Source organism: Pelodiscus sinensis, chromosome 10, assembly GCF_052426305.1.
Source record: "Pelodiscus sinensis isolate ZL-2025 chromosome 10, ASM5242630v1, whole genome shotgun sequence".
NCBI classification, from domain to species: Eukaryota; Metazoa; Chordata; order Testudines; family Trionychidae; genus Pelodiscus; species Pelodiscus sinensis.
Window position 1 is genome coordinate 3,853,070 of NC_143061.1, and position 13,786 is coordinate 3,866,855.

General features: G+C 47.3%; 1 protein-coding gene across 6 annotated transcripts in view; it reads right to left on the minus strand.

Moving 5' to 3' along the window:
* LPP (LIM domain containing preferred translocation partner in lipoma) overlaps nucleotides 1–13,786 on the minus strand; it is a 558,558-nt gene that overhangs the window by 159,840 nt on the left and 384,932 nt on the right. The window lies entirely within an intron of this gene.

Genomic DNA, 13,786 nt, shown 5'->3' on the forward strand with positions numbered 1-13,786 from the left:
TGTTTCCCGAAATCCTCCCTGCGGTTTCAATTGAATACAGTGTTCATCACACTTCTTGTCCTCAACTGTTACGCAGTGACACTGTGAGCTCTTAAAACAACTGCTGTGTTCTACCCCAGGCACAGTTCAATTTCACTGATCCCAACATATCAGCGTAAGCTGCTATCAGGCCGAGTTTCAAAGCCTAACTAATCTTTCTGGATGGACGATGTTATATAAATGCAAGCGATAAACAACCGTAAGTCATGTTTCTGATCTGGTAACAAAGCAAACAATGGAAAATGGCCGGGCAGGGTCCATTATGGGGTCAGCGGTCCTTCAAGGGAATAAGGTCCTAATGGGCTCATGGTGACCCTGTAAAATACACCTGGGAGCAGGTGATCTAGGTAGAGGTGCATTAGCCAATTAGGAAGGGAACAATAAATGCAGGCGACCCCAGGGGAGGCAAGGGTGGTACTGCAGGCTAGGGAAAAACCAACACATAGAATCCCAGAGCTGGCGGAGACCTCAGGAGTCATCAAGTCCAGCTCCCTGCCCAAAGCAGGACCAATCCCAACTAAATCAACCCAGCCAGGCTTGGTCAAGCCGGGACTTCAACATCTCTAGGGATGGAGATTCTACCCCCTCTCTAGGGAACCCAGCCCAGTGCTTCACCGCCCTCCTATGGAAATAGTTTTTCCTCATAGCCTACCTAGACCACCCCACTGCAACTTGAGACCATTGCTCCTCGTTCTGTCCCCACTAAGAACAGCCTCTCTCCATCCTCTTTGGAACCCCCTTCAGGAAGTTGAAGGCTGCTCGCAAATCCCCCCTCACTCTTCTCTTCTGCAGACTAAACAAGCCCAAATCCCTCAGCCCCTCCTCGCAGGTCATGTGCTCCAGCCCCTGAATCATTTTGGTCGCCCTCCGCTGGACCCTCTCCAATGCACCCACATCCTTCCTGTAGTGGGAGCCCCAGAACTGGACGCAATATTCCAGATGTGGCCTCACCAGTGTTGAATGAAGGGGAATAATCACTTCTCTAGATCTGCCAGCAATGCTCCTACTCATGCACCCCGACATGCCGTTAGCCTGCTTGGCTAATGTAGCCAAGACAGAGCAGGGAAGGCTGCTGTAAAGGAGGGCAGTAGGAGAGATTTGAAGGAGGACTACGAGCGCCTGGAGCAAAGGAGACTGCACGAGACCTTTCCTCTGCTCTGGGAGGAGAGCAGGAGGGTGTCTCTGAAGAAGCCTGCAGTTCGAAGCTGGTTCTTGGGGAAGGGGCAAGAGTAGGGCGACTCCTGTAGGAGGACGAGGCCAAGAGCGGTAGAAAAGGGACTACGGAAACCAGACAAGCCAACACGGTAGGGCTGTCTGATGCCTGAGCAAGCTGAGCGGCAGGAGTAAGGCTCGCCCTTGGCGCGGCAGGCTCGGAACAAAGCACCAGGCATTCCAGAAGAGGAGCAGGGCGTAGAAGAGACCTGCGGGAAGCCGTGGGGGGACGGAGTGGGGAGAGAAGGCGCCCGGAGCTAGCGCCCACAAGGACACGGGGATAGGACGGCAAGCCAGGAGGATCCTTCACGTTGAATTTGGACGTCTGTATGGGGAAAAGCCCAGGGAGCCAGCGCTCTGACTAATGCGGACAACGACGGGTTATGCTTGGAAGGGTGAAGGCTCGTGAGGGTCTGGGATTTCGAGCAACCTGGGAGCGGCCTGTAGAGCCCTGCATATCCGCAGAGACCCACTTCGCTCCTGCTACTGTCTGCTGCATATCTGCACCCTCGGATACGGATACCAGCACAGAGCTCTCCTCCCACCCCAGGAGTGGGGGCAGGGCCAGGGCAGGCCCCGGCACTGCCCATGGGGAAAGAGCGCAACAAGGTCCATCCTCAATCTCCCTGTGGTGGGGGTGGGGAGGCTTCCTCCCCCCATCCCCACCCGCCTGGTGAACTCTGGCTCCTGTTCCCCCGTACTCCTAGTTCCTGCTTTCGAGCCACCTGCCTCTTCCCTGCATGACCCTGCCCCCTCCTCGCTCCCCTCCAGATGGTTTGCTCTGTGGATGCAAGTAAAATCCGGATTGCGGATCGGATGATGTGCTGAGCCCGGTGGAGGTGGAGCTATGTGTTTGAGCTCTAGCGGTCTGGGTTTCATGACTCAACTACAGGGCTGAGCCATGACTGGCAGGAGGCACCAGAAATGAGCCCCTGCCCCCAGCACTGCAGTCTGACCTGGGGGGCACCATGGGGGTCGAATACACCCCCTGACAGGTACCTGATCAGCCATCCGCTCTGCTTTGCTGCTTTTACTTTAGGTAGCGCCCGCCAGACAGAATATTTCAGTCTGGCCTGTTGAAAGGACTCATGTAAAACTGCGTCAGTGCCCCTTTCATTTGGAGAGAGAGGAGTACAAGCAGTTTGGTTAAAAGCCACGGTTGATCTGATATTTTTCAGGCAGACAGAATAAGCCATGTCTGGAACAATGCAGAAAATGTGATTGGAAAGTTTACCACTCTAAAATTTATTCCCTAGACCAAAAGTCAAGACACCATATTTCTTAATATCACATTATATAACTTGCACCGGAGCCAGACAGCTACTAGGTAAAATTATACGGGTTATAAAACAAAATATTATTGCAAAACAGTTTTACAACTTTATCATTCACCATTTTCATTTAAGAAAAATTGTCAGGATAATTGCAGATGCCGTTTGCCTTGGAGGGTTCTTTTTTGTTGGTGATGGTTGTTTTTTTTTCCTGGATGCTATTTCATTTAATATACTGATTTGCATGATCGTTCTCTGGAAGTAAATCTCCACGGGCAGTCTTATGAGGGGATCTAAGTGAATTTAACACTGGAACAATTTATGCTCAGTAAATAAAAACATAAGCTCTGGATGCTTCCATATATTAAACATACGAACCCAGAGCTGCTTTCAACTTGGTGTCATGGCATTTATGGCTTGAAAAGAACAAGGCTAGAGCTTCGGTGGCCATACCTTGGAGAACAGACTCATCTGATAGGCTCTTCCTTGAGGACTCCACGTAGGGGGTGAATCTCAGGATCCAATCCTACAAACACACCGGCTGTGTCTACACTGGCCCCTTCTTCGGAATAGCCATGCTAATTTAGAACTTTGGAAAAGGGAAATCCACGGGGGATTTAAATATCCCCCGCGGGATTTAAATAAACATGGCCGCCGCTTTTTTTCCGGCTTGGGGAAAAGCCGGAAAAAAGCATCCAGACTGGTGCGATCCTCCGGAATAAAGCCCTAATCCGGAGGATCTCTTATTCCTACTTGCAAGTATCCCATCCAGCCCACCTCTTCCGGGAGCATGACGTTGCTCCCCCTGCATCTTCCCTAGGGGTCCGGAAGTCTGCCCAGCTTTATAGCCTATGAACTCCAGACAGTATCAATGAGAATTGTGTAACAAACACGGCACGCCAATAGCACCCTTAACTCAAGAATCACAACCATTAACCCATCCTAGCAGCGATGGGTGAGAACCAAAGAAACCCAGGCACAGCGGGGACCTCAAGAGATCCTCAAGCCCATCCTCTTGCCCCAAGACAGGACTAGATAAACCTAGATAATCTTTGACAAGTGCCTGTTCTTAACAACCTCCAAAGACGGGGACTCCACAACCTCTCTTGGAAGCTTACTCCAGGACTTAAATCCCTTTATTGTCAGAAAGCTTTTCCCAATGTCTAACCTTGCTGCAGATTAAGCCCATCACATCTCGTCCTACCATAGGTGAACATGGAGAGCAATTAATCGTAGTCCTCTTCATAACAGCCCCTAACGTCCTTGAAGACTTATCAGATCTTCTTTTCTCAGGACGTAAGATTTCCTCATAGGTTAAGTATCCAAACCCTTCCATTGTTTTTTATTGCTCTCCTCTGGACACAACTTCATTTCATCCCCATCTTTCCAACTGAGGCCTTGAAAGTCCCACATAGAGTGACTTATATGCGGCTGCCCCGTTGTTTAGAGGTAGTGTGTGTTTTTGTGTGTGTATGTTTGTTTTAACATCCCTGACCAATACACTTACACCAACAGATGTTTCAGGACAAGTCTTAGCCTTTCTAATTGTCCCTATATTCTTGTGGTCATCTTTTGTACTTCTCCTTAGCAATTCATCCATGTTTCCACTTCTTTGCAGGATTCCTTGTTGGTTATCAGCTCAAATAACTCCTCATGGAGCCATACAGACCTCTTCCGATTCGTTCTGCCTTTCCTTTGCATTGGGATAGTTGGAAGTTGTCTCTCTGAGAAACTGTCAGCACTCCTAAAAGCCCTGAATCCCTTAGATTTTCTGCCTATGTACTACCAGTTCTCAGAGTTGTCTGCTTTTTTGGAAGTGCGTTGTCCTTATTCTGGTTAGGGGCGTAAAATTTCGATTAATCGATATGGGCACCTCTGTCTTTGAAGCGTAGCAACAGCCCCAGGGCAATCCTCAATCTCCTCTGATATGTGTCTGTTCTTAACAACCTCCAAAGACGGGGACTCCACAACCTCTCTTGGAAGCTTACTCCAGGCATCCTCAAGCCCCTTTGAAGTGTAGCAAGAGCCTCTCAAGCAATCCCCTGCTGACCCTGGGCTCCATGCAGCACTGCTGCTTTGAAATGCCGCATGCAGCCCTCCTTTTCCCCTGCCCTTGCTGTCTCTTTCTGATAGAGGCAGCAGTGCGGTGAGGGGGAAAGGAAGCGACTAGTCGACTAGTGTATCGACTATCCGATAAGCATTTGCTTCTCGGATAGTCGACTAGTCCAGTGTTTCTCAACCTTTTTTTTTATAAAGTACCCCTTTTAAAAAATATTGTAAGCCCTCCCTATAAAATAAATAAATAAATTATATATATATAGGTACCCCCCCCCCCCCGCCCACAGTTTTCAGATACACAAAAAAATGTTCTACCATTGCAACACATTTGTTTAAACAACCTAATCGTAGCTAAGCGGGCGATGACATTTTTGGGTGTAAAAAGTACAAAAATAATAAAGCACTGTAAAACTGAAAACAAAAATTCAGTGTTCTCCAAATTTCAGTTGTGTTGACTTACCCCCCAGACTTCTCTTCAGCACCCCTAAGGGTACTCGGACCACTGGTTGAGAAACACTGGACTAGTCATTCACATCCCTAATTCTGGTGCTCTCTCCTTCCTAGAACCACGAGACCTCACCCAAATCACCTTCTGGCTTCAAATTCATGACTGATTTCTCTCTTGTTGGTCAAAATTAAGTGAAGAATGGCTGTACCCTTGTTTGGTGCCTTCATTTGCTGAAACAAAAAGTTGTCCCCACAACATGCCAAGGTGTTACCGGGAATGGCGTGCTTTGCTGTATTACTTTTTCAACCACTGTCTAGTTAAAGTCCCACATTCCTATCGGTCTCGTGTTTTGGATATTTCTGTTGTTGTTCGAGAAATGACCCGTCTCCCTCCTCTTCCTGATTTGGTGGTCTATAGCAGAGCCCCACCAAGAGGTCATCTGTTTCCTCCCTTTTATCTTTCCCCAGAGACTTTCAACACGTCTGCCTCTCATCTTCTTCTGAACTTCAGAACAAGCGCATGTATTCTTGATGTATAATGCAACACGTCCACCCTGTTTTTCTGCCTGTCCTTCCTGAATATTCTATTTCCATGTATAGGGATATTCCCATCAGATTTATTCCCACCAAGTCTCTGGGATAGCAGATAAGAATTTAAGTTCTAATACTTCCTGTTCCTCTTGTTCATCCCACATACTCCTCTTGGCAGTTGTGTACAGACATAGCAGATTAGCGCTACAATCCCCATTTCACAGACGTGCAACCTGAGGCAGCTGCCCAAAGCTTCACCCTGAGTCAGTGGCAGGTCAGGGACTAGAAAACACGAGTCGTGAAATCCACACTACCTGACACAAAGACAATCAATGCAAGGTACAGTATGTAGGCTACAATGACACAATCTACTCCTGAGGGAATTCGGTGCCACTGTATGCATGCACATAGGCGCTAACTTCTGCTCCAGCTGGGGGGTGCTCAGCCCCTGATCTGTCCTCACTTCACCCCATCCTGCAACCCCCCCACCTCTTCCTGCCCCCTTCCTCCAGTGTACCCCATCCCCACTCTTCCCTCTCCCTTCTGAGGTTTCTTGAATGCCAGGAATCAGCTGTTGGCAGCATTCCGGAAGTGCTGGGAAGGCAGGGAAGGAGTAGGACATCAGGGACCCCAGCCCGCTGAGATGCGGGGAGATGGGGGGCAGAGGGGAAAAGCTTGACACTGCCTGATGCTTCATGTCTACTAATTGTTCCTGGTGGATGCTCCAGGCCCGGAGTTGGCACCTCTGCTTGTGCATAATTCATGTGCCAAGGATCTCCCCTCCCCCCCATTCCCTCTGCAGAAAATAACCTCTGCCAGACAGTTGCAGGCTAGATCAGGAGATATGCGGGGACCGACAGTATAAGGCACATGGGACCGCTGGGAAGTCACAGACTGAAGTTCACAAGGGCTAGTGGGGGAGGACGCCCTTAGGCTGAACGTGGGAGGATGCAGAGGGCCACATGTGATGAGTGGGAGAAGGGGTGCAGGGCCACATGGGGTGGCTGATTGGGGGTGCAGGACCACACGGGGATGGGAGAGTGGGTGTGTGAGTGGGGGTGGAGGGCCGCATGGAGTCAGGGGGAAGGGTGCAAGGACACATGGGGACAGGAGTAGATGTGCCCAATTGAATGAGAAAGACTAGGGGTGCTCCCCACTCTCCCAAAAAACTGGTCCATACTTTTCTCACCCATGCGTAACAACCCTCCAGGTTCACCCCGAGTCCCTTTCGTTCCATTACCTCAGACCCCGCCAACCCTTTGCAATGCTTCCAAGGAGAGCAAGCAACACGCGTGTGTGTGGCAATTTAAAAGAGTTGCTCAGGTCTCTGCATTTATATTCACAAATACCTTGGTCAAAACCTATTTCCTGACATTTTTGCATTGTCTGGATTGTTAGACATGCTTGCTGATGTGTATTTTGAAGAAAAAAAAAGCAAAATAATGAAAACGGGTATGGTTATAGATTATATTGTGTTACATGGCAAATGAAACGTGCAGCGTTTTGTTGAATTTGAAAAGACTATGTGCAGATTTTTTAATTGTGGGGCAGATAATTCTCCCAGGAGCAAGAATCTGTAACTACCAGACCACAACACCAACGCATTTCACTTCCCGATTCGATTGCAAAATGCACACAGTGATATTTAAAGGCCGTTTGGTTACCACGGGTTAATGCTGGCTAAGTCAGAACCCTTAAATAACTCCAAGGCTGCCCTTAGCCATGCTATGTATGGAGGTATTGTCCTCAGATTATTTTAAGAAGGAGGAAGAAAGAACAGCCAGGTATTATGCCAAAAGTCTCTTGCTCAAGGATTCCTCTCATTCTGCTAACCCACTGTGACCGCAAAACTTAAACTGCAAAAGCCACGCTCTAAAGCTGTAGATTTAAGTTGCTTTCTTTGTAGTCCACAAGTCAATGCTGACCTTACCTACTCCCATAACCACCCCCACACAGTTCTCTCTCACGTCAACTAATGGAGTAGGTTGGACAATCATTAACTCATTTTTTGACTACTTCAGAAACATCAGCCAACGAACACGATTCCTGACTGACTGATGCGAAACACTCCTCTGTCCTCAGCCGCTTCCTGTGTGAGGAAGAAACAAAAGTGTCTAAACCCATAAGCAAAGGGAAGTTCAAGATGTGAGAAGGGTCCTACAAAGGCATTAGAATACAATGCAATTCACATCGGATCCCTAGAGATAAAGATGACCATGAAAACAATCTAAATAATTTTTAAACCACGCTCCACTTCTGAAAACGCCGAGTCACAGGAGAGGTTTGAATGATATCATGAAGATTACGCCGCAAAAGCTCACAATGACCCCGAGAAGGAAGTATTACGTATCCCCACTTGCAAAGAGGGAAACTGAGGTGCACAAAGGTTAAGAAACTAGTCGAAGGTCACAGAGCTGTGCTGAGAATAGAATCAAATCTCCTCATCTCAGTTCTAGATAAACTGTTTCTTTCTTTCTAACATCACATAGGGTCAAATTCACCAAGGGACTGTGCTGGAGTCTGGAGCTCAGACATTGACCTATGACCCCCCAAGACCTCCAAGGAGGGGGCCATGGTCGAGGGTGAGAAAGGTGGCTTGAGGGTGCTGTCTACCGTGTCGGGCCAAGTTGTTACAGGGAAGCGCATGTTTCAGGTCCTATGCCACCAGGAGGGAATCGGACCCAATGAGTTTATTAATCAACAGAGAATAACACATCTTGGGCCACATCTTCATTTACCGGAGGAGCGACGCTCTGGCAATTGATCTTCCGGGGACTGATCAAGAGGGGTTTAGCGTTATACGGATCGTTGCCAACGAATACTGAGAAACCCATACTACCCACGCTGGCCAGCTGATGTGGCCAAACATGCTACGCCTACAGAACAACGTGAGAAACACCAGAAAGAACTATTTAAAAAATTCTATCTGTACTATGTTTGCTGTTTGCCCCTTTGCCTATATAGGCAAGCCCTCTGAGTTAGCAGGAGTTCAACTATACACGTGCCATAGGGTACGTCTATGCTCCAGGTGAAGATATTTCTGGAGTCTGGGTAGGCACACCCATGCTAGCTTTAATCTCTCTACTCTGGGAAGCAACAGTAGCATTGAAGGGCTGGCACAGGCTTGTATTTGGGTGCCAGGGACTAATGTGAATTCCATTCGCTTGCACTGAAATTCGTGCTGCCATGTCTGTTACTCATGCTGGCTCGATGAAAGTGAGCGTGAGCGGACCCAGCTGTGATACTCTCACACCTGGATCAGGAGGTACTAGCTGCTCTGGGGTAGAGCTAAAGGTGACCTTTGCCGAGTAAACTCTTTGCCATGAGTTTGCCTGTTCCAGTAAGGGTAAATACTGAGCAGTACATGACGCGATGGGCTGTTGTCCAAAGGCTTCCTAAAGTACGGACGAAACTAGAGGGTGCTTTTCTTCTTGACGGAAGTATTCTCGCAGGAACCCTGCATGCCCATGACGGACCTTCGCTAGCCAAGAAGAGTGTGGATCAGAGCCACGGGGGGTGGTGTGGTTTCTCTGAAGTGCTTCCAGAACTGACAATTGTGCGAAGGAGCCAGATTTGGAAAGGCAAGGTGTAGCATTACCGGGCCTGTGCCTGCTGTGTGGTCCTGGTGTCTACCTTGCAAAAGATGGTTTCTGAGAAACAGGCGGACAGTCAGTGTTGTCTAAGGTGGCAGGTTCCATTACCGGTTAATAAGGAGAACCGTGGCCTGGACTAGCAGTGTGGATGTCCAGTGGCAGCCATGGTGGCAAAGTGGTGGCGTTTGTTTCTAATATGACCAAGGCGTGGGCTTCAAAGGGTTCTCTGTCTTGGAGACTGGCTGCTACGACTTGTGTTCTCCACTCTGGATACTTTTGTTTCAAACCATCAGAGGGCTCTGACTAATCAGAGGTCACTGACTGACTCATTATGGTCTTCTGTTCTGTGACTCGATGGGTGGAGTCTGTTCTGTGACCGATGGGTGGAGCTTGTTCTGTGACCAATGGGTGGAGCTATCTACAGGAATGTTTTTGAATTTGACTCTACATAGACGGGGGCAGAACGCAGGGGGTAAAATGGAGCATCATGTGAGCAATGGTATTTGTGTCAAAGTTCCACAAATCAATCACATGGCTCCGCAGCTGATCATGCGACTGTCCTGGCGACATACGTAGCAGATTAGAGAGAAAGAGAAGCAGGAATTCCCTAATGAAATATTAAGGTTTAAATAAGGACATATGCTTCATTAATTCATCTCCTAATTATGACGTGTGCATTAAAATGATCAGAATGGCTACAAAAGGCAATTCAACAAAAACAATTGAACATAAACTCGGACTGAGCCGACTCATTTGGCATTTTCAACTCCTGAGAGCAACTCATTGTTCTGCGTGGGCTTTACGGAACAGCAAAGGCTTGGGTTTTTTGTTTGTTCCCATACCAAGCTAGCTTTGCTTTGGATCAACATCAACTTCAACATGATTAGCAAGCGGCACATGGCCTGCCCCTGCTTTGGGATGTCACAGACGGATCTGCTGGCAAACCAAAAGCCATTTGGCATAAAAAAAGACACACACTGAAGGAAAAATTCCAATCGGCTTTAGTTCTCGGCCACGGTGTGCAGCAAAACTGAATGCCACAAACTTCTGGGTGTGGTTGGATTTTTTTAACCACACCCTTTTCATTTTGCAGCTACATTACCTTAAGAATCCACTAGTCTTAATAGCATTTAAAATGTTTTCATGCCCTCCGATCCTGTGGGTCAGGGTTTCCCAAATATTTTCAGCCACAGAGGCCCTACCCTGAAAATATGGTGAGTCCTTAGAATATGGGTGTCTTTTTAATTCAATAGGTACCCAAATAAATAGACAAAGTTTTGGAATTCTATTTTTATTTCCTGTGTATTTCTTACAATATTGGTTTTTTTTTCAAGAAAACTATCAGAAAATTAGTTACAAATTAGCAAGGTCATACAATGGTCATTAATATTTTCTTGCAGAGCTCCTAGACCAATCGCGTGGCGGCCCAGAACTCCATGGAGCACGGTTTGGGAAACTGAGTCATTCCCTTCCAAAGGAATAAGATTCTTACAGGTCTTACATATAAGTTAATGTCCATTTCTTACCCTTGGTTCATACTCATTTTACTAAATGAAAGATCCCTATAAACAAAAAAAGCACCCTGCAGGAGTGTGGAGTGTAAACAAGCTAAGACGTCTTGTGCGTCTACTAAAATCAGCGACCGCTACCAGTTCGCCAATGGAGGTGATATTTTCAGCAACTTTTCCTTGACATCTCAAAGTCACCCCATTGTTTCAGGCCAATTCCACAATCTGAATACACAGGGAAGCCTTAGAACTTAACTTCATTTGCAAAGGTATGAACAACGCCATTGGCTGGATGGCCCACTACATTCCACATCCTAATGACATAAAAACAAACAAACAATGGGCACTTAAGAACAATTTGCACCTTCTCTATCAGCTTCATGTACCATGGAGACTCTAATTGACTATTTCTTTCCCTTTTTCCCCTTCTCTCCCTCCCCCATCCTCTATTTAGAATCTGGACTTTTACTAACTCCGTTCATCTGAAGAAGTGGGTTGTGCCCAAGAAAGCTCATGATACCATCCACGTGTTTTGTTAGTCTTTAAGGTGCTGCAAGACTATTGGTTGTTTTTTACGTTTTCCAGTAACACGCTAACTCAGCTACCCCTCTGAAGTCCAAAAAATAGGCTCATTTGAGTAAGCCAGGTTGCAAGGGGAGGAGATTTGGTCTGCTGAAACAATGCCATGTGTGTGGCTAATGACAAAATATTCTGATGGTGTGGGTGTATTTACTGGACACTTCCTATTACTGTGGAAAATCTCTGTCAATTCTACCTTGCTTGATACTAAGAAGAGTGTTACAAGGAGGAGGGAGAAAAATTGTTTTCCTTGGCCTCTGAGGACAGAAGAAGGAGCAATGGGCTTAAATTGCAGCAAGGGAGGTTTAGGTTGGACATTAGGAAAAACTTACTGCCTGTCAGGGTGGTTAAACACTGGAATAAATTGCCTACGGAGGTTGTGGAATCTCCATCACTGGGGATATTTAAGAGCAGGTTGGACAGACACCTGTCAGGGATGGTCTGACGGTGCTTGGTCCTGCCGTGAGGGCAGGGGACTGGACTCGATGACCTCTCGAGGTCTCTTCCAGCTCTAGGATTCTATGAGTCTATGATTCTAAGTAATTCCCAGCTTTCTCCGCCACTACTCAGGAGAACAGCTGGGTGCATTCTGAACTGGCCAGCGACATGCCTTTGGCAGGCTATGAAGGAAATGTATTTCCCCGAAGGATTTCTCAGTAAGTGCAAAGGATGTTTTGCAGAAGATCTGATTTTATATTATAAATAGAAACTGAAGCTATTGTCCTGTCCCTTCCAGCTTTGTTCTGCGAATACAGCTGCAAGCCCATGCTGTTTATGGTGAGAAGTGATTTATGTTTCTACAGACACACACAACACTATGTTTCTTCTAGATTGCTTGGGCCTGCTCCTTAGCTGATATAAACTGTTGTCATCCCCCTGGCTTAAATGGAGTTTCCCTAATTTGTAACAGTGAAGGATCTGGCCCAAGCAGCAGAATAATTTTTTAAAAACCATCAGCGCTCCCTAATATCAGACAGGTGACATGTACAGAATTCCTTCCCCCGTCCCGCATGCCCACAGCTCTGCAGAAGAGAAAATGTGAGTTACGCTGCCAGCAGACTATATTCCAAGGATCTGTTACTTGTTGCTTTTGTTTGTCCTGACTGAGAAACTCTGAGCTTCCCTGCTTTTAATAGCTCCGGCATCCCAGGAAACCGGAATGAAACACGGCTACTAAAAAAGGCTGCAGGTACCGAGCAAGGAGCGGTTTGGGTTTTGTTCTGGGACGATTTAGCATCACTGACAGGCTAGAGATACGTTCTGCACTGAGGCAAATCAAGGTAGCCTTTACAGAGACGCTGGCATTTGCTCAACATTTGGCCCTGAGCTGTCTTTCGGCCTAGGCGAATGCAAGGCAACGAATGCCCACAGACAGCACTTTTATTATGGGGAGTTTAAACGCGCTCACTTGTTAAAAGCACAGTCAAGATCAAATCCAAATACACACTTACGATGGAAGGTGGAAATTGGCTTCACAAGCATGAGTGGCAAGAACAGCTTAGATTTTACAAATGTACTGAATTTTCACCACTGATGCTGTTTTCAACACCTCGCCAAGGGCTCCGTCCTGAAACGGGATCTGCACAACTAGGACCCGGCAGCTGCCTGAAAAGCTTTTGAAAGAAATGGGGAACAGCTTGTATAGATCCGGTGGCTGGATCGAGATCGAAGCTTGGACAGCGGGACCAGATGGGTGAGTTTAACTTTCTGTGTCGTCAGTTTCCCATGAACACGCCTCTTGGAACGGCTTCTTGGCTTTGGCACGTGTTGGAATGGACAGGCAGCACGCACAGACCCTTTCTCAGTCGCCCAGCTTATGGGAGGAAAACACTTTTGTGCGCTTTCAGGAATAAGGATTTTTAACCAGTGATGTACGAGAGATACGTCCCGGCATCTTTTAAACCACATTCCAGGAACAACAGTTGCCCCCCAGCTGTAAGTACAGGGACAATTTTTTCCCACTGGTAACTGCTGAACACCCCTGACCCCACAGTGTGCATAACCCCAAAACTTTGTCAGTAATGTCTTAATCAATCTTAGGAGAACCAGGTCTGAAAGATTAGGGCGTTGTAAGGCCACATAATTACCTGTCTTATTAATTGGGATGATGAATTTTAAAGTCTCAGAGGCTTACAATTCCTCTGCCCTGCAAGGTGAATCCTGTGGTGTATCACTGCATTCCTGGAATGAGACACTGTCACCCCCTAGGAAAGGTGGCATTTCTACGATGTCAGCATTATATTTTCAAAAGGGATGAAAGTTCCCATTTTCTACCAGTGAGTTATTTAAAAAAAAAAAAGCCAATAAGAAAGAGAACACCAGACTTTGTAGCTTTCTGGGCCCTTTGGTGGTCTTATCTCGACGTGACACAAAGGTGTGCTTTGCAACCCTGTCATTTCAACACAGCGCACTGCACACGACTGGAAAAACAACGAACGCCTTTGAACAGATGAGCCTGTGGCTCTATGAGCGCGAAGAGGCCGTTTGATAACCGAGCGGGGGTAACGACACAGAAACACCGCACCGCGTGCGCCACAGGCGCAGAGCC